Source organism: Heloderma suspectum, chromosome 1, assembly GCF_057233095.1.
Source record: "Heloderma suspectum isolate Gila_16-S chromosome 1, 16-S_ref, whole genome shotgun sequence".
Classification (NCBI taxonomy): Eukaryota; Metazoa; Chordata; class Lepidosauria; order Squamata; family Helodermatidae; genus Heloderma; species Heloderma suspectum.
Window position 1 is genome coordinate 399,752,722 of NC_139458.1, and position 18,493 is coordinate 399,771,214.

Below are 18,493 nucleotides of genomic sequence, written 5' to 3' on the forward strand. Positions count from 1 at the left end.
TTCGGCCTCACCGAGATCCGTCACGGAATTCTCTGACATGCCTAATGAATTTGCGCAAATTCGGAAACTAAAGCAATTCAATTCCATTGATGGGTGGATGACGGAACGATAGGCACTTGACATCCCGCAAAACACAGAACAGATTTTACACAATCTGTATATCCCTAAACACACTAAAGTTACCTTTCATCAGCTGTTTAGTGTCATGCTGGTGGTCAAAAGGATAGTCCGAATATTTTTGTGGTTCTCATGCCTTCTTCACATGTCCTGTCCCTGAGAGCTAATTAGCTATTGCTTCAAACAGCTGTGCCCATCTCCATATTTCTTATTCCAGTCAAACTGATGAGTGAGACCCCAGATGTATCCCCTGTGGTATCTTCTCCTATACCCCGGCTTCTTTTGACTGAGGTTAAGTGCTTTAGTGATTTGTTTTTAGCCAACGTAAAATTAGCGTGTTCCTTATTGATGGACAGTGTGGCAATTTACTCCCTATCAGGGTTTCCGGGACTTCGACTACTCAAAATCAGGTTTGGGATTTAGGCTACCATGGACTGTGCATCTTCTTGCCTTTTGTAATGCTTCACATCCCTTTTCATGCGTGGAAGGGAATAGGGCTATACAGCATCAGCCCCTGCAATTGGCAAGCAGACTGAATGAATAATTTATTTAATATACTTCTTAAGTGCCTTAGTCTTCCTGAGGTGGCTTACAATATAAAACCAGCAAAACTCAGTATCAAATTATAAAAGCACCTTAAATTTAAACAATTTTAAAATAAGACAGTCTAAATAAACTGCAATCTAAAATGTATGTAACAGCACCAGATACCATAAAGCCTCAGTTAAAAGCCAGAGAGAACAAGTATGTTTTTAAAGCCTTCTTAAAAGCAGCCACAGATGGAACCAGCCATAATTCACTTGGGAGAGAATTCCATATGGTAGGGGCCACCATTGAGAAGGCCCTTTCTCCAGTGCTTGTCAGCCTTAATGGCAGAGCAGTGAGCAGAGCCTCTGGAGATTATCTAAAAGTGTGGGTAGGTTCATACAGGTGTAGGCACTACTTCAGATAATGTCATATCAAATTGTTCAAAGCTTAAAAAAAAATATCCTGGAATTGGACCTGGAAACACAATGGCAAGAAGCATAACTGGTTCAGAAATGGTGTAATATGATCCAACCATCTAGCCCCAGTAAGGATGCAAGTGGCCTGCATTCTGTACCAGCTGAAATTTCTGATTCATCTTCAAAGCAGCTCCACATAGACTGTATTGCAGTAGTCAAGTTTGGATGCAATTAGGGCATACATAACTGGGTCTAGGTCCACTTTCCCTAGATATGAATGCAGTTAGGGATGGATGGACTCACTTGTGCCTGTCTTTGTCGGATGCTCACCAAGCCACTGCCACCACCGCCTGCCCCTGCTCATGGCACTGCACAAGCTTTGTCATAGCCCGGCAAGCACTTGACGAAGCTGTGGGTCCACCCGTCCTCCCTAGCAAGCCACCATTATGCGCAACAGTGGTGGCTCGGGTGCTTCCGGGTAGGGATGGCGGAGAATTTCTCCACGAATCTTCGGGAGGCTGAGCGCCGAGGCATTCGGCCCCCCAAAAGTGTTGGGGAAATTCTCCGCTCCCCCCCCCCCGGGATGGGACTTACTGTGGCTGAATGTCCCTCTCGGCGGCGGGTCCCGGCGGCAGTTCAGTGGTGTTTCGTCGGGGGCGGGGGCGGTGGCCGGTCTCCCGACTGGCTGCCACCGCCGCCATTACAAAATAAAAAAGTAAAAAACAAAACAAAACACACTCCCATGATAAGCTACGTGACGATTTACATAGCCTATCACGGCTAGATTTCCAAAATCAGCCGTGATAGGCTACGTAAATCGTCACGTAGCCTATCATGGGTGACTTTGAAAAAAAAAAAAAAGCACGTATGCAGATGGTGGCGGCCCATGGGCGCCGCCATTTGCGTTCCTTATTTTGGCACGTCTAGTCTACGTAAAGATTTACGTAGACTATGGCAAAAATAAGGACAACGCAAATAGCGTTCCCTTATTTTCGCCGTAGTCTACGTAAATCTTTACGTAGACTAGACGTGCCAAAATAAGGAACGCAAATGGCGGCGCCCATGGGCCGCCGCCATTTGCGTACGTGCTTTTTTTTTTTCCAAAGTCACCCGTGATAGGCTACGTAATGATTAACGTAGCCTATCACGGCTGACTTTGGAAATCTAGCTGTGATAGGCTACGTTAATCGTTACGTAGCCTATCACGGGTTTGGGTTTTTTTTTTCACTTTTTCTTTCGCGGCCGGGGAGACGGGGTGCTTCTCCCCGGCCTGAATTTCGGCCGGGCGAGGTGGGGCGCCTCCCCCCCCAGCCTGAAGTTCAGCCGGGCAAGGCGGGGCACCTCCCCTCCTCGCCTGAACTTCGGGGGGAGAAGCGAAGCGCCTCCCCCCCACCGCGAAGCAAGCTGCGGGACAAGGTAAGTCCCTTTCGTACATCCCTACTTCCGGGTAGATAACGGTGCATACTTGGTGGCCGTAAAAGGGTCATCTACAGAACATTACAGGCATGAATGCTTCATTCACTTCCGTAGTGTTGCATAAATGGGCCCTTTATGGCCACCAATTACGCAACTTTACCTACCCAAAAGCACCTGAGTTGCCACTGTTGTGCACAGTGGTGGCTCGCTAGGAGGATAGGGCAGCTGCCAGGCACTCACCGAGCTGCAGGGTGCTCACCAAGTGGGTCCATGAGTACCTCATGGTTCAGCGAGTGGGATCCAGGAGGGCGGGTTAGGGGAAGTCCATTGGACTTCAACCCACCTGTGGACTCTCACAACATCCCTAGTTGCAGCTGGCATACCAAATGAAGTTGGTAAATGTCACTCCTAGCTATTGCCACCACCTGTGCTTCCATGGTTAGCGACAAGTAGGGATGTCTGCGGAATCCTCCGTGGACTCCAATGAGGCCGAATTCCAGTAAATTCGGGCCCCCAAAGTCCGCAGCGGAATAAACGCACTTACCTGTGCCTCTCCGGACCGAATATCCCCCCCACGGCCGGTTCTGTTTTGCCATCTGTGCGGAACCAAGAAGTAAGTGATCCAAGGTAAATGGTGTCTGCTACGCCGTTTGTGTCCCCATTTTTCCTCACGATACGCTACATGTCTCTATTTATGTAGAAACTTATGAAGCCTATCGCGTGAAAAAACAGGGACACAAACGGTGTAGTGGTTTTTCACGTGACAGGCTACGTACGTATCTACATAAATAGAGACGCGTAGCCTATCGCAAGAAGAAATGGGGACGCAAATGGCATAGTGGACGCCATTTGCATCTGGAGAGCACTGTTCCGCGCAGATAGAAGCTGGGACAGAGCCGGCCGGCAGTTCTGCAGAGCGGAGCCAGCCAGCTCGAATTCCAGGGGGAGGAACGGATCGCCTCCCCCCCGTCGAGGATTCCGGGGGGAGGAACGGATTGCCTCCCCCCCGGTGAACCCCCCCATGGACGCAAGGTAAGGGGATTCATACATCCCTAGCGACAAGTCCAGAATGACCCCCAAGCTATAAACCTGGTCCTTCAATAGGAATGAAATCCCATCCAATAGCAGTTGCATCCCTCTATACAGACCAGCAAACTTTCCTACCTGAAATATTTCTTGTCTGAATTAAGCTTCAGCCTCTGGGTTGAATGAAGGCTTTGGGTTAGCTAGTATTTTGGGAGCTTTACCTTCACCTGGTAAATAGAACAGTCCCTGCCACATGCTACATTTGAAGCTCCATCCTTCAGCTTTTCTAGCACCCCGGTTATCAGCTTCTCCAGCATCCTGCTCAAACATTAACCTCAGAGCTTCTTAAGATGGAGGACATCCTTCAGGTCTAATTTGGAGACAGTTACCCAGGGCCCTGGCTGGACCTTGGCAGGTCCATTCTGCTGGAAACCTCTCCTGGGCTGCTCTCCCTGCTCTACATTAGCCTTTCCCCAAATTCAGCAAGCTCGCTCTTCACCACCAGCAGTAGTTTTGGTGCTTTTATTGATTAGTGCTTAGCCTGAAACCACCCTAAATTCAGCCTTTCCGCCAACTCTTAATATTCTGCTTTGTGTTACTGATGAAATCCTTCCAGTTCTCTCTCACACCTGAAATACTTGGAATGACACTGTGGGGGTATTTAATTTTGATCACCAAGCCAGACTAAAACACGCATGATACAAAAACCTACCCTTCTAGAAATGCTAATAGTTATGAATGATAAATGTTACGTGTTTTTATATAGGTGACAAAATACCTGTTTTGCTTTTAATCTCCAATGAAGCTAAAATCAATGCATAAGTTGACGGGCTAAGGAAATAACCATCTTAGAGGACTACCTAGAAAATTTTCAATTATTCACATCATTCATTTGGGAATGAACTCTAGAGGACAGGATAACTACCATTGTTTTGGCTTGCATACAAACTTCATTCAAGGGAAATTAGTGTAACCAAACAAGAGGGATTTTTGTAGCTTAGAAGCCTCTTTTGTGTAAATACATGCATGCTTCCATGGAGTCAGTCTTGTACTAGTGCCAAAAAGTGTTGGTACAGTAGCTTGCTCACTAGAGCACAAAACAAAGGACGTTTGCGTAAGGTTGGAGATCATCCACTGCAATTATTGTTGCTGTTATTTATTGGTATGGTTATTCCGTGTGTGTGTGTGTGTGTGTGTGTGTGTGTGTAGATACTCCACCTGTGTTAAATAATTTGAGTATATGGATAAAAACAAGCCGAATGAAAATACGTGGAACCATAGTTTGAAATCTTGACAAGCAATACTAGGTCTAAAATGCAGGAAATGGTGCAAACTTTTTGAAATATATGGCATCTACATCACTATCCAAATGATTACCTCAGCCTATGTCTGCAATGAAAAGCATGTTATTTAACCATTATAGACCAGAGGTCACTGTGGTACATAGGCAGAATACTTACTTGGAGGACATGGAACTCAGGATATATCAAAACCATTAGTCATTATACCTATATCATTTAAAAAATACGATGTTACAGAAAGTCATATCAGTGCAATGACAAAACAGAACGTGTGTGTGTGTGTCTATCAAACTATCAATTCCCTATCTTTAGAGGTTGGGCAGGCAGGAACGTTGTGTTGCTTTCAGCACCTCCTGAAAACATTGCTATTTCATGAAGCCTTCCTTGAGTGACTGGCCACGGTTTATCAAACTTGGTTTTATCAATTCTCATTCTGTCTCTTTTTTAAAATGTTAGAGTATTTTAATGTGGTGTTTTTATTCTTTATAATGTTTGCTGTTCATTGCTCTGAGGTCTTTGGATGTGGAGCGGTATACCAATACTATAAATAAATACATACATACATACATACATACAGGATGCAATCTTAACTAGATAGGTGGCTGCCTCCGACCTCGGAGGAGACCACCTATCCAAAGCAAGACAGAAGAGGCACAGGGGGATTGTTCCCTCCGTACCTCTCCTGCCTTGCTCTGTTTTGCTAGACAGCCATTTTCAGCTGTCTGGCAGCAGGGGGGGGAGGGGACGACTGACCGGGAGAGGAAGCTGCTGTATGACACATAGGATGTGTTGTACATGCAGCTCTGCTCTCCCCGTCCCAGAATGCCCCCCTCCCCTCCCCTTTTAAGTTGCTCCACACTCCCATTCTGAGCACCTAGGACGGGGCTTCTCTGTTTACTCTGTTTAAAGTTGGTGTTTATCACTACATCATCTGGTCGAGAATTCCATCATTTAAGTATGTGCCGTGTAAAGAAGTTTCTTTCATTTCCAATTTCATTTTCTTTCATTTCCAATTTCACTGCCTACAGAATTCCACTGTGTGCTATTCCTCCACCCCCACCCCCACCCCCAGAATGCCGCTCATAATGTCAGCACTGTAAACTCTGGATGCATCTAAGTAATCCAACCCACAAATTGAATAGCTTCCATCAGGGGAACAGGCAGGGGGTGATTTTCCCTTCCCCATACACTCCACTGCACATCTCAGAATCTTCTCTAGAGGGTTGTGGGACAGTCTGGACAGTCTGGGGGGCTGCAGGGGGAGGAGAGGAGGGGAAACTCCCATTGTGCAAACAGATGTCTGTTCTCATGATGTTGGATTTCACTCTCTGAATGTGCTGGTCATTCTTTGGGGAGAACATACTGTCTCTGGTCATCACCTCTGCTCCTTCCTCACCATCCCAACAATATTACAGGTGAAAGTATTGATTATCTGTCTGTTGAGGGAAGATCATGTGCAGCTGTAGACACACAACATGCATAAATAAATGCCTGAATTGGGGTCTAGGACAGCATTCATAGAATTATAGAATAGTAGGTTTGTAAGGGGCCTACAAGACCATCAAGTCTAACCCCCTGCTTAATGAAGGAATCCAAGTCCATCATTTAAGTATGTGCCGTGTAAAGAAGTACTTCCTTTTATCTATCCTGAATCTCCCACCATTTTCTTTCATTTCCAGTTTCACTACCTTACAAGTGGCTGTCCAGCTTCACCTTGAATGCCTCCAGTAGTCCAGTGTGGGAGAGCCCACTACCTCCCTAGATAGTTAGTTCCATTGTTGTATTGCTCTAACAGTTCCTAATGTTCAGACAGAATCTGGCTTCCTGTAACTTGAGCCCATTATCCCGTGTCCTGCATTCTGGGATAATCAAGAAGAGATCCTGGCCATTCCCCAACCTGGTGCCTGCCAGATGTGTTGGACTGCAATTCCCAGTCACCACAGTCCATGACTGCTGGCTGGGGATGATTGGTGTTGTATTCCAACACACCTGGATGATACCAGGTTGGGGGAGGCTGGTCTAGGAGGTTTTGACTCATTCTTGAGGTTTTTTACTCAAAGTATTTGAACCTGATCTAGTGACTTGCTCCAGGTTCAAGAGTGCTGCTGGGGACATGGGCTCTCTCCCACCTGAAAGGCCTTTCATATTCATTTAAATTAAGGGAGCAGTTCAGCTACCTTTTCTGCTGAAATGAATAGGAAATTCTGCCTGTGTGAGAGCTTTGTATTAACTGTTATGGTATTATGGTATTATGCTCCTATATTGGAACACTGCATTTAGCTTCAGCTAAGTGTTCCTCTTTGTAACGGTGGATATCCGCAGAAATATTTTAAATCTTTAATATTTTTTGGTCTGAAATATTTTGGGAGAAACTTGATTATTTTACTGTAGCACCTCAACAATTCATTTGTCGTACTTTAAAATGAGTATACAGTCTTTTTAAAAATACAGTCTCTAATGGAACCTTCCTGAGTTGTTGGGGTTTTTTAAGCCCTCTCCCTTGTTGCTGCCCTCCAAGCCTCCCTCAGAGGAGGCCCCTTGGTGGAGGGCCTTAGATGCAGAGCATAGTGTACGGGTTGGTTCATGCCAGGAGAGGCGTTCTGTCAGGTATTGTGGTCCTGAGTGATGTAGGGCTTTATAGGTCAAAACCAGCACTTTGAATTGGACTTGGAAGCATATAGGAAGCCAGTGCAAGTGGGCCAGAATCAGTCTTATATGTTCAGACCTTCTGGTCCCCGTTATCTGTCTGTAGGGATGGCGGAGAATTCCGCCACGGATTTCAGTGAGGCCGAATGCACTGGCATTCGGCCCCCCGAAATCCATGGTGGAATGGCCTGTCACCCCCCCCCCCACGGATTCCCACCGGGATGAGGCTTACCTGGGGCGGATGTTTCGGACAGCAGCGGGCCCGGCGGTGGCGGTGGCTTGTCTTTTGACCAGCTGCCGTGGCTGCCATTGTCATCCTGGTCTTTGCTGTGATAGGCTACGTAAGTATTTATGCAGCCTATCACAACAAGCCAATCAAAAAACAAAACAGAACAGCGTACACAAATGGTGGCGGCTACGGCGGCCGCCATTTGCATTCCCTATTTTTCGCCATTCTAGCCTACGTAAATATTTACGTAGGCTATTACAGCGAAAAAAAAGGGGGAACGCAAATAGTGTAGTGTGTGCTATTTGCGTTCCTTTATTTTTCGCCGTAAATATTTACATAGGCTAGAATGGCGAAAAATAAAGGAATGCAAATAGTACCCACTATGCTATTTGTGTTCCCCTTTTTTTCGCCATAATAGCCTACATAAATATTTACGTAGGCTAGAACGGCGAAAAATAGGGAACGCAAATGACGGCCGCCATAGCCGCCGCCATTTGCGTACGCTGGTTTGGGGGGGGGGGTTAGCCGTGATAAGCTATGTAAATACTTACATAGCCTATCATGGCTAACGCAGGGATGCAAATGGTGGCCACTATGGCGGCCGCCATTTGCATCCACACCAGCCCATCCACGGCCAGAAATCTGGCTGCAGATGGCCCTGGCCGGCTGCTTCGTGGAGCCGCCGCGGAGCGGAGCCTGCCGGGCAGGATTCCGGGGGGGAGGACTGGATCGCTTCCCCCCCATCGAGGATTCCGGGGGGAGGGACAGAGCGCCTCCCCCACCACCATGAATCAATCCGCAAAAAGGTAAGCGAGTTTCATACATCCCTATCTGTCTGGCTGCCGCATTTTGCACAAGCTGCAGCTTCCGAACTGTCTTCAAAGGCAGCACCACATAGAGTGTATTGCAGTAATCTAAATTGGAAGTTACTAGAGCGTAGACAACTGAAGCCAGGTTATCCCTGTCCAGATAGGAGCATAGCTGGGCCACCAACCAAAGTTGGTAGAAGGCAGTCTGCACCACTGAGGCTACTTGAGCCTCAAGTGACAAAGATGGCTCCAGGAGGCTCCCCCCCAGCTACAAACCTCCTTCTTCAAGGGGAGTGCAACCCCATCCAGAACAGGTTGAGCACCCTCCTCTATCCATCAGGAGAACCACCCACTAAGAGCATCTCAGTCTTATCTGGAGTGAGTTTCAGTTTATCATCCCTCATCCAGTCCATTGTCGCAGCCAGACACCGATTTAGCCCATCCATAGCCTCACCTGAAGAAGATGAAAAAGAGAAATAGAGTACATGTCATCAGCATACTGATGATGACAACACACTCCAAAACTCTGAATGACCACACTCAACAGTTTCATGTAGTTGTTAAATGGTATGGGGGCAAAACCGACCCGTTCAGAAACCCATACTGGAGAGTCCATGGGGCCGAGCAATATCTCCCAAGTACTGCCTTCTGGAGCTGACTGTACAAGTAGGAATGAAACCACTGCAATGCAGTGCCTCCTACTCCCAGTTCAGACAATTGCCCCAGAAGGATACCATGGTCAATGGTATCGAAAGCCACCAAGAGATCAGGGAGAAATCAACAAGATCACACTCGCCCTGTCTCTCTCCCGACATAGGTCATCCTACAGGGCGACCAAGGGAGTTTCCATGCCAAAACCAAAACCTGGCCTGAACTCTGACTGAAATGGATCAGTCTCATCCAAGAGTGTCTGGAGCTGGTTGGCAACCACCACTCAAGAACATTGCCCAGGAAAGGAACATTTGCTGCTGACCTCAAATTATTAAGATTTTCTGGGTCCAGGTAGGATTTCTTTAGGAGTGGTCTCACCATCCCTTCTCACAAGGAGGCATTTATCACCTTCCTGGCCGGGCCAGCTGTTTTTATAAGCCAAGAGGAGCAAGGATCCAATACAGAAGTGGCTGCCTGAACCAGTCCAAGCACCTTGTCAACATCCTCGTGCTGTACTGACTGAATCTCATCCAAGAAAACTGAACAAGGCTGTGCTCTGGACACCTCATCCGATTCACCTGCTGTAAGACTGGAGTCTAAGTCCTGGTGGATGCAAGAGATTTTATCTTGGAAGTGCCTAGTAAAGGAATTATAGTGGGCCTCAGATGGGTCTACAGTCTCCTTAGGCCATGGACGACCCTGAAAAGCTCCACTGGGTGGCATATGGAAGACTGAGTGGCAGTGAAATGCTGTTTCTTTGCCATCTTCACTGCCCTTGAGTATACCTTACCATAGTAGGTTTGAGCACACCAGGTTTCGATTGCACCCACTAGGAGTTCTTCTCCATCTGTACTCAAGCTGTCTCAAGTTTGAGGAAAAATGAATACATGACCTACTCTTGCTGCATCTCATACCCTGCTGGGTATAGGTGGTATATCTCAGCTGTTGTGGAGGAAGAACAGGTGTTAGACAGATGTGCTAATACAGCTCTACACTTATTTTGTAGTGAAGAAGGCAGTTCATACCAGCATGCATATCCAGTAGATCCTTCATCCCCTCCACTGTCCCAGTCCACAAATTGTTTCATATCTTCTACCTGTGACATATGGTGTTCAAGCACAGTGGTGACTTTGTGCAGATATGTATGGCTGTGAGAGCTGGACTATAAGGAAGGCTGAGCGCCGAAGAATTGATGCTTTCGAACTGTGGTGCTGGAGAAGACTCTTACGAGTCCCCTGGACTGCAAGGAGGTCAAATCAGTCCATCCTAAAGGAAATCAACCCTGAGTGCTCATTGGAAGGACAGATAATGAAGCTGAAGCTCCAATATTTTGGCCACCTAATGCGAAGAGAAAACTCCCTGGAAAAGACCTTGATGCTGGGAAAGACTGAAGGCAAAAGGAGAAGGGGACGGCAGAGGATGAGATGGCTAGATAGCATCACGGATGCAATGAATATGAACTTGAGCACGCTCCGGGAGAGAGCGCAGGACAGGAAGGCCTGGCGTGCTATGGTCCATGGGGTCACGAAGAGTCGGACACGACTGAACGACTGAACAACAACAACTGTACGTATTCCTTTTTACATCCACAGCATGTGCTACAATTGTGGAGTTGATTTCATATAACCCATGGTTTGTTGTTGGGTTATGATTCTGGTTTGTTGAGGTAGAGACAAGCCAGAGTTTCTGGTTCACACATAATGCTAAGCAAATTACAGATGGAAGGTCCATGGTTTGTTTAGCTTCTCATACTAGCAGCCGGAACAGACAGCATAATGAAAAGAAAGATTGAAACAGACAATAAATGTTAGGACTTTGAGGGGCTTCCCAGTGTTCCCTAGTAAATTGGGTTCTGAAATAAAAAATCAGTCTTAGCTTCTCAGGAAGATTCCATTAGGGATGGTTTTTAAAAAAACAACACTGTATATCCCAGTTCCAGCAAAATATACAGCCCGTTTACAGCATTTATATGTCCAGGCCCTTCTGCTTCAGCTATCTCTTGTGTCACTGAAAAAGGAGAAGGTATACACACACATGTACAGGGGAAAGGCGGGCCAGGAAGAGCAGGAGAAAGAAATGTCACAATCCACATTTTTAATTCTTAAATCAAGAATTGTGAGATACAGGATAGTATTGTATTAACACAATTCCAAATACACTTTCGGCTCTATCACAATTGTCACACCAACTTGCAGTGCAGTTTACTTAAATCAGTATTGCATTATCATGTGAATTTGGCTACAGCATACACAGTTTCAGTGGGATCTCAAGAACTGTTTTGCTTTGCGTTTGTGGGGTAATCACAAATAATGCATACATATCACTGCTCCTAGGACACTATGTAGACCTATAGAGGGTCCAATATATATCCCTTAACGTTTATGCTGAAAATGGCTTCATCTTGATAAAGGGCATGCTGCCTCTTTAGTTTACAGAGCTATGAAAGCTTTATGACTATCCAGCACCTGCCAAGGGCTTAGAACAAATGGGATCTTCTTTGTGTTGTAGCACATGCTTGTTGTATTAATATCTACAGTACAGTTCTTATGTGGAGGGTAGTAAATAAGCATTTGCTTTAGGGGCAGGCCAGTATGATACTTTATAGTTACCTCATACCAAAATAAGAGCTTCAGTTCAGGAACTGGAAGAGTATGGGGTAGGGAGGGGATTACTCTTTTGTCAAACTAGGGTCACAAATAGGTACAAGCTTTCAGTTGTCAGTACAGCCAGTCCCTAAACACAGAGTGCAAATATCTACTTGAGAAGGGACAAGCAGAATTTATTATAAAGAATAACATATTTTGTTCCTTTATTTAGTCTCCCTCTCCTGGACAGGGATAGCTTGGCCACAGTGGTCCAGGCACTAGTAACCTCAGGACTGGATTACTACAATGCACTCTATGTGGGGCTGCCCTTAAGGCTGGTCTGGAAGCTGGAGCTAGTGCAGAACACAGCAGCTCAGTTGTTGCTGGGAGCTGCTGCTTTCCAGCATGCAACTCCTTTGCTGAGGGAACTGCACTGGCTGCCTATTCGCTACCAGGCCAGGTTTAAGGTTTTAGTCCTAGTGTACAAAGCCCTAAACATCTTGGGACCAGGATACCTGAGAGAGCGCCTTCTCCCTTACCAACCTGCCCAGTCACTGAGGTCATCGGAGGACATTTTCCAGGTGGTTCCACATGGACCTATGGCCCAATTGGAGTCCACTCAGAGACTGTGGTAGCCCCCTTTCTTTGGAACTCCTTGCCTCTGGAGATCAGGTAGGTGCCAACACTGTGTTGCTTCGAGAGCCTCCTGAAAACAATTCTATTCCAGGAAGCATTCCTTAACTGACCAGCCACGGTTTTTATTGGCATTCTGTTTTTGAGAAGCATAATTTTAATGTGGTGTTTTAATCTTTTTGTCTTTTTACTACTTTACCTCTTACGTTCACCGCTCCAGAATCTGTTTTAGATGGGGAGCGGTATACAAATATTGTAAATAAATAGTCATAAAAATAAATATGAATGGTTTCATGATGTTTAGAATTCAGAGAGTTTTACCATAATAATCCCTGATGTATTCAGCTTTCTTTTGTTGGGCTTGAGTTTCCACCACTCTGGAAGGGGTTAAAAACAGCAGGCCGCTGTACTTCTGTAAACATGTCATTGTTGTATGTGGCTTTGGAATTTGTGAATCACAAATTTTGCAGGCTTGTTTTAGAACTTCTCATACACTCAACACATTGATATATCTCATACTACATCAGCCATAATGGGCAGTATCCTATACTGTTGCTGCACCTCCATTAGTTCTATTGTGCTAGCAAAACAGACCATTAACACAACAGGAATAAATGCAGACAAAAGTGGCAATGCTTGAATCCAGAACGGGACAAGTCAGTGGATCTCCCTTCTGTGAACTTTGTTGATCTGCCCCATTCTGGAAATGAACATTGCCGCTTGTTTCCATTTTTGTCAGGAACTGCTAGTTCCTGTCATGCATGTGGTCTGTTCTGCTAGCATGGGGGCAGTATATGATACTGCATAATGTGCCGTGGCGGGTGGGGGGAGGTTGCACATTTCCCCTGTACAACGTTTCCTTTATCTTTTATTTACTTAAACAAATTATTTTTGAAAGCCACTTCAAAAAAATCTCATGTTGTGTGTTTATCACTGAAAAGAATGACCAGTGTTCATAAGAAAGGGGAATAAAATATTTTTTACCTGAAGAAAAATAGTGTTGTTATAATTCTTAGATGAGGTTGGATCCAGGACCCGATGGAGGGAGTTTTGTCAGCAGAATTGGGAGGGAATGATTCCTCCTGCCCCCGCCCCTGCCCATACCATCAATATCTGTTCCAGAGGGTTGGGAAAGACTCTGGAGCAGATTTTAGAGTGGTGTGGATGGCTATAGACGGGAGGAGAGAGGGAGAAAATCCCATGGCACTAGCCAACATCTACTAGCATGTGGCTGGATTTAACCCATAGTCCTGGTCCAACAGAATGGTTAAGTCTGTGTCTTTTCCTCTTGAAACACTATTTTGCTTAAATTGAAAGGGTTTGACTGTGTCATAAAGAAATGCTTCCCAAGGTTATAGCTGCTTAATGGGGGGAAAATGGCTAATTTCTATCCCTTAAATTTTGTGGTGGAGAAAATAAGGTGCTTTGATCTTTAAATGACAGCTTCCTGAATCATTATAGTGAATTAGTTAATCTCTCCCAGTAGCTGCCCTATTCTACCTTCCTCTTGGGCACCCTCTTTCTTAGTCTTACACAGAGCTTCAAATCAGTGGATATACTACTGCTGTTTTCAACACAAAACCATACAGTCTGCCCTCTTACTTTCATGCATTGCTAAATTCTTACATTAAAGGTCATTCAACTTAGTAAAACAAGAATAGCAAAAAGTGGAACTAAGCTCTGCAACATGTATTTTTTTGTAAAAAAAAAAGAAAGAAAGAAAGAAAGAAAGAGAAAACACTGGTTCAGTATTGTATTTTAATTGTACATGCCAGTTTGTCTGCAACTTTCTCTAACATGCAGACATTTGCTTATAGTGGCCAGGATCCAAAGAACTACATACACGTAGTTCCGTGTTTGACTTGCATTTCTTGAACAGCAGCAGTTACCACCTTCCCCTGGACATATTACAAAGAGCTTTAGAATGTCAGTAGGGATATATGAGAATTCAGGTGTGGGGGGGTGAAAACTCAACAGATCTTTTCTTGTTCAGCCCTGGCATATTTCGTTCTATTTTCCCCCACTGGCGTTGACTTGATCTGTAGTGAGTCTATCCAATACACAGATTCCTTTTTTGTATGGTGGCAATTTGTGCAAATTGGATTTTTGTTTATGAATCTTGAAATTTGTGCAAACAGGGTTGAATTTTTTGTTTAATTTCCCCTGGTCTTTCACAAGTACGCAAGAGCACAGATTCAGCTGTCAAATATGTGTTGTCTTGTCTTGTCTTGTCAGTTTCCTTCACGTTTCAGCTGTCAGTGGGAACACCGAAATGGAGTAGGTAACATACAAGGATACTGACAAGACAAGACTGCATACAGGCTAATTTGTGCAAAGTTGCAAAGGACCGAGGGGAGAATCATGGTAAGACAAAGGAGGAATCGATTTGTGCAATTCAGAAGCACAAAAAGAAAAAAAATGTGAACAAAGTGCATCAAAGGGGAGTGGGGATTACTTAGCAAAGTAATCCTCTTGATATTAAGTGTTGAACTGGTGCTCATCAGTGTCTTTCTCCCTTTCAGCACTTCTCTTAGTCTCCAGAAAGTCCAGAAAGGAGAGTTCTTGGCTTCCCACCTCTTTCATGGCTCCTTCTTGCAGTAGTTACCCCTGTTGTGCAAATTTTATCTCCATTTACTGACCGGCCTTTAAATTTACAAAAATTTAGAGGATGGGAAGTAAATGGAAGGGAAATTTGCACAAATGGCAGGACCCCCCAAAATATGCAAAACATTTGCAGAAACAGAAAAAAAAATTGCTACAGTCTGCCATCGCATACCAGAACAAAAACACTGAGGAATCCTGTTGGGCTCAAAGGGAATGGAATTCTCAGCATCACACATCCCTAAATGTGAGGAAAGGTTTAAAAAGCAATTCTGATACTGCACAGTGGTTTGTCCAAATTACACAAACACACACACACACACACACACACCCAGAAGGCATGCGTAAGCACTTGGGTGTACATTAAAGTAGCTTTTTGGATCCTGACCAGAGTGTGCTTTTCTATCCTTTATGGTCTGACCATATAGATCCCTGCATCAAATCAGCATTCAAAGCAGTTGGCTTAGAGCTTCTGTTCCAGTATGAGCACAGAAAGGCACAACTAGTTGCTGCAACTTGACAATGGCCACAATATAAAAAAGAGGAAAGTGAGTGTATATGTCCTGGATCCTAATAACCACAAATGGATTGCTACTTTTAGAAAAGACTTTCCTTTATCCTCCTTCCTTCTGATGCTCCTTAAGTTCCTGAAAACCTCTTCAATCCTCTAGAATGGTGTTCAGTTCAGCATGGGTATTGCAGCTGCAGGGACAGGGAGAAATTGACAGAAATCAGAGATTTTCCCTTGCATGAGTGGAACTGCTTTCTGGTTGTGCTAAGGCTCCGTTGGGTCCAAGCCAACATGAGAGCCAGTGTGGCGTAGTGGCGAGAGTGTTGGACTGGGAGCCCAGAGATCCGGGTTCTAGTCCCCACTCAGCCATGGAAGCTCACTGGGTGACTTTGGGCCAGTCACAGACTCTCAGCCCAACCTACCTCACAGGGTTGTTGTTGTGAAGATAAAAGGGAGAGGAGGAGGATCATGTAAGCCGCCTTGGGTTCCTTGCAAGAGGAAAAAAGGCGGGATATAAATGCAATAAATATATATATATATATATATATATATATATATATCTACACTCAAGAAAATTAAAAGAACCATGACTAGATCAGTATGATAAACGTATAATTGCAAGAGACTATTTGTAAGTAACTAAGGGTTCAATCTTGTGCACGTTTAGACAGAAAAAGTCCTACGAATAGTACTTTTTCCTGTCTAAACATGCATACGATTGTGTCCTTAGTATCAAATTTAGTCAAGTTATATTGTAAAGGTAGATCCATAGATTCAATATCAGTCAAAAGCACTAGTGCACTCCTCTTAAAAATCACTACACATAGTTGTATACACAGTGCCACCAGTCACTGCTAGAACCTGGAAGAGCTGATGAAGGAAAAGTGTGTGGTTGGGGTAGAAACCAACATGCTGTATCCAAAAATCCCTTTGGTAGTAGTCCAGAAGCCTTATCATCCCCGCAACTCTGCAACTGTTTCTTTGGCGGTAATAGTTTTCTATGGCTAGTCCATTTTACCTTTCCTTCCCTTTAGTAGAGACATTAGCATTCTCCCCGTGCTACATTCCCATGCCAATTCTGTAACAAGTTCTCTTGGTTCACAAGCACTTGCTCTTTGATAGACATGAAACAGTGACCTGATCAGAACTTGGGCATCTGCCCTAGAAATGTGGAATTTTGAGCTGCAAGGTGCTCAAGTAGAGGATTAATTATGCTTTGTTTTAAATTACTTCAATAGGGGTTGACTAAAGCAGGTGGTTTAATGTATGCTAGAAAAACAAAATAACGTATTGCACAAAGGCCGCAGCCAGTCATTAACACACCTTTTAAATGCACATGACATCATGAGACACTTGGAAAAGCCCATGAGAACAGGGGGAAATATATCTTGTTATTTCTTACCATCACAAGAGAGACTGATAACATTTTGAGGCTTTTGCTATTTTCTATTTTCTACTAAGCAAGTTTCACCAAGAATATATAGTTAGAATGAGGTCATATCAAGTTGTATATACATCTTTGTAGCCAGTTCCAGAGCATTGGCTCTGTGCTATTCCAAAACAAACAAACTGTAATTACTTATGGCTTTTTAAAGATAACAAATAGATTGTGCTATAAGCTTTTGTGGGCCACAGCCCACTTTGTCAGATACATGAAGCGGTCATGTAAGTCAGGGGTAGGGAACCTTTTGGGGCCCAGGGGCACCCAGTTTCTCAAAAACTGTCCTCAGCACCATCATAAAATGGCTAATGTGGAAGGCATGGCAAGGGACATATATGACGTAACCTGACCCAAAATTGAGTACAAGGCAGAGGTGATGTCTGAGCCTGAACATACTAAACCCATGTCTGAGCCTGAACATACTAAACCATTCCATTTGAACCCACAGTTTCTAGCACCAGCAGAAACCTATTTCACAGCAAACCCAGTTGCTGGTATGAAAATGTATGAAGAAGTAGTTGTAGTAGTAGTTGTTGTTGTGGGTGGGTTAGGGCACCTTGACGCATGCCAAGAAAGGTGTTCAGGGGTGTATTGGTGCCCAGCTAAAGGGAGAAACTATATATAGTTTACCTGTTTTTATATACACAAAGGAAAGCTGAAAGAAGTCTGCTCTAGATGGATCTGATCTAGCAGGTCATTTTTATGTTAAGGTGGTGCACATTTCAGCAGGGTTTAGTAGCTGGCATTTGTTGGCTGATTTCAGCCCATCGTAGTCTAAGATGACTAGTGTAACAGCTATGCTACTAGGCTGGGGGTGAAATGGCTTACTTGACCAAGCATAGGAGGATCCATACCAGCTTCAGTACCTAGCATTTCCAGTTAAAGAATCTCTGGGAGAAGCCACTGAAGAGCTGCTATCAGTTGAAGCAGAGAATACAGTTTGATGGATCAATGTTCTATTTCATTTTAAGGAAGCTTATTATTAAGCGCCACACACATCTGTTATTTAAGATTCTGTAACCATCCCTTCCAGAACATAAAAGCATCATAGTTTTCTATGGCCTTTCTTGTTTACCTCCTTCTTTTATACTCACCTGATTCTCAAGAGGAATGGTCAACTGCCACCTTGAGGTTTTACATCAGCTGTGTGTTTGTAATACATGGAGGGTGTAGCAAGAAGAAATATCTTTTCTTTCATGTTGTAAATTACAACATAATATTTCCTTGCCTCAACGATTTTACACGGTTTCATAAGGGAGGATGAAGATAATGCAAATAACTAGGATGGATTCACTTCTGCCTCCCCCTCACTTTAGATTTGTTTTCATGTGGTGTTTTTGTCATTTACTTTCAGTAGCAGTAACCTGAACAGACATTTTTAAGCCTTGCCAGAATGAAATCTTTTCCATGACAATACTGCTAAGCTTGTTTGTGCCCCTGCAATTCAAGATTTCCTGTTAACAATGTTTTGTTTAAAACTGTTCCAAGTTCTTCTTTTTTATCAAAGATCTTCAGCATTCTTAAAGATTTCTGTGACTTGGTGCTCCACAAGTATCATGGCCTAAGAATTTCACTAGTTCTTA

General features: G+C 44.4%; 1 protein-coding gene across 1 annotated transcript in view; it reads left to right on the forward strand.

Annotated features, from left to right (window-relative positions):
- The window catches only part of USH2A (usherin), an 809,138-nt gene that overhangs the window by 518,514 nt on the left and 272,131 nt on the right, over positions 1-18,493 (forward strand). The window lies entirely within an intron of this gene.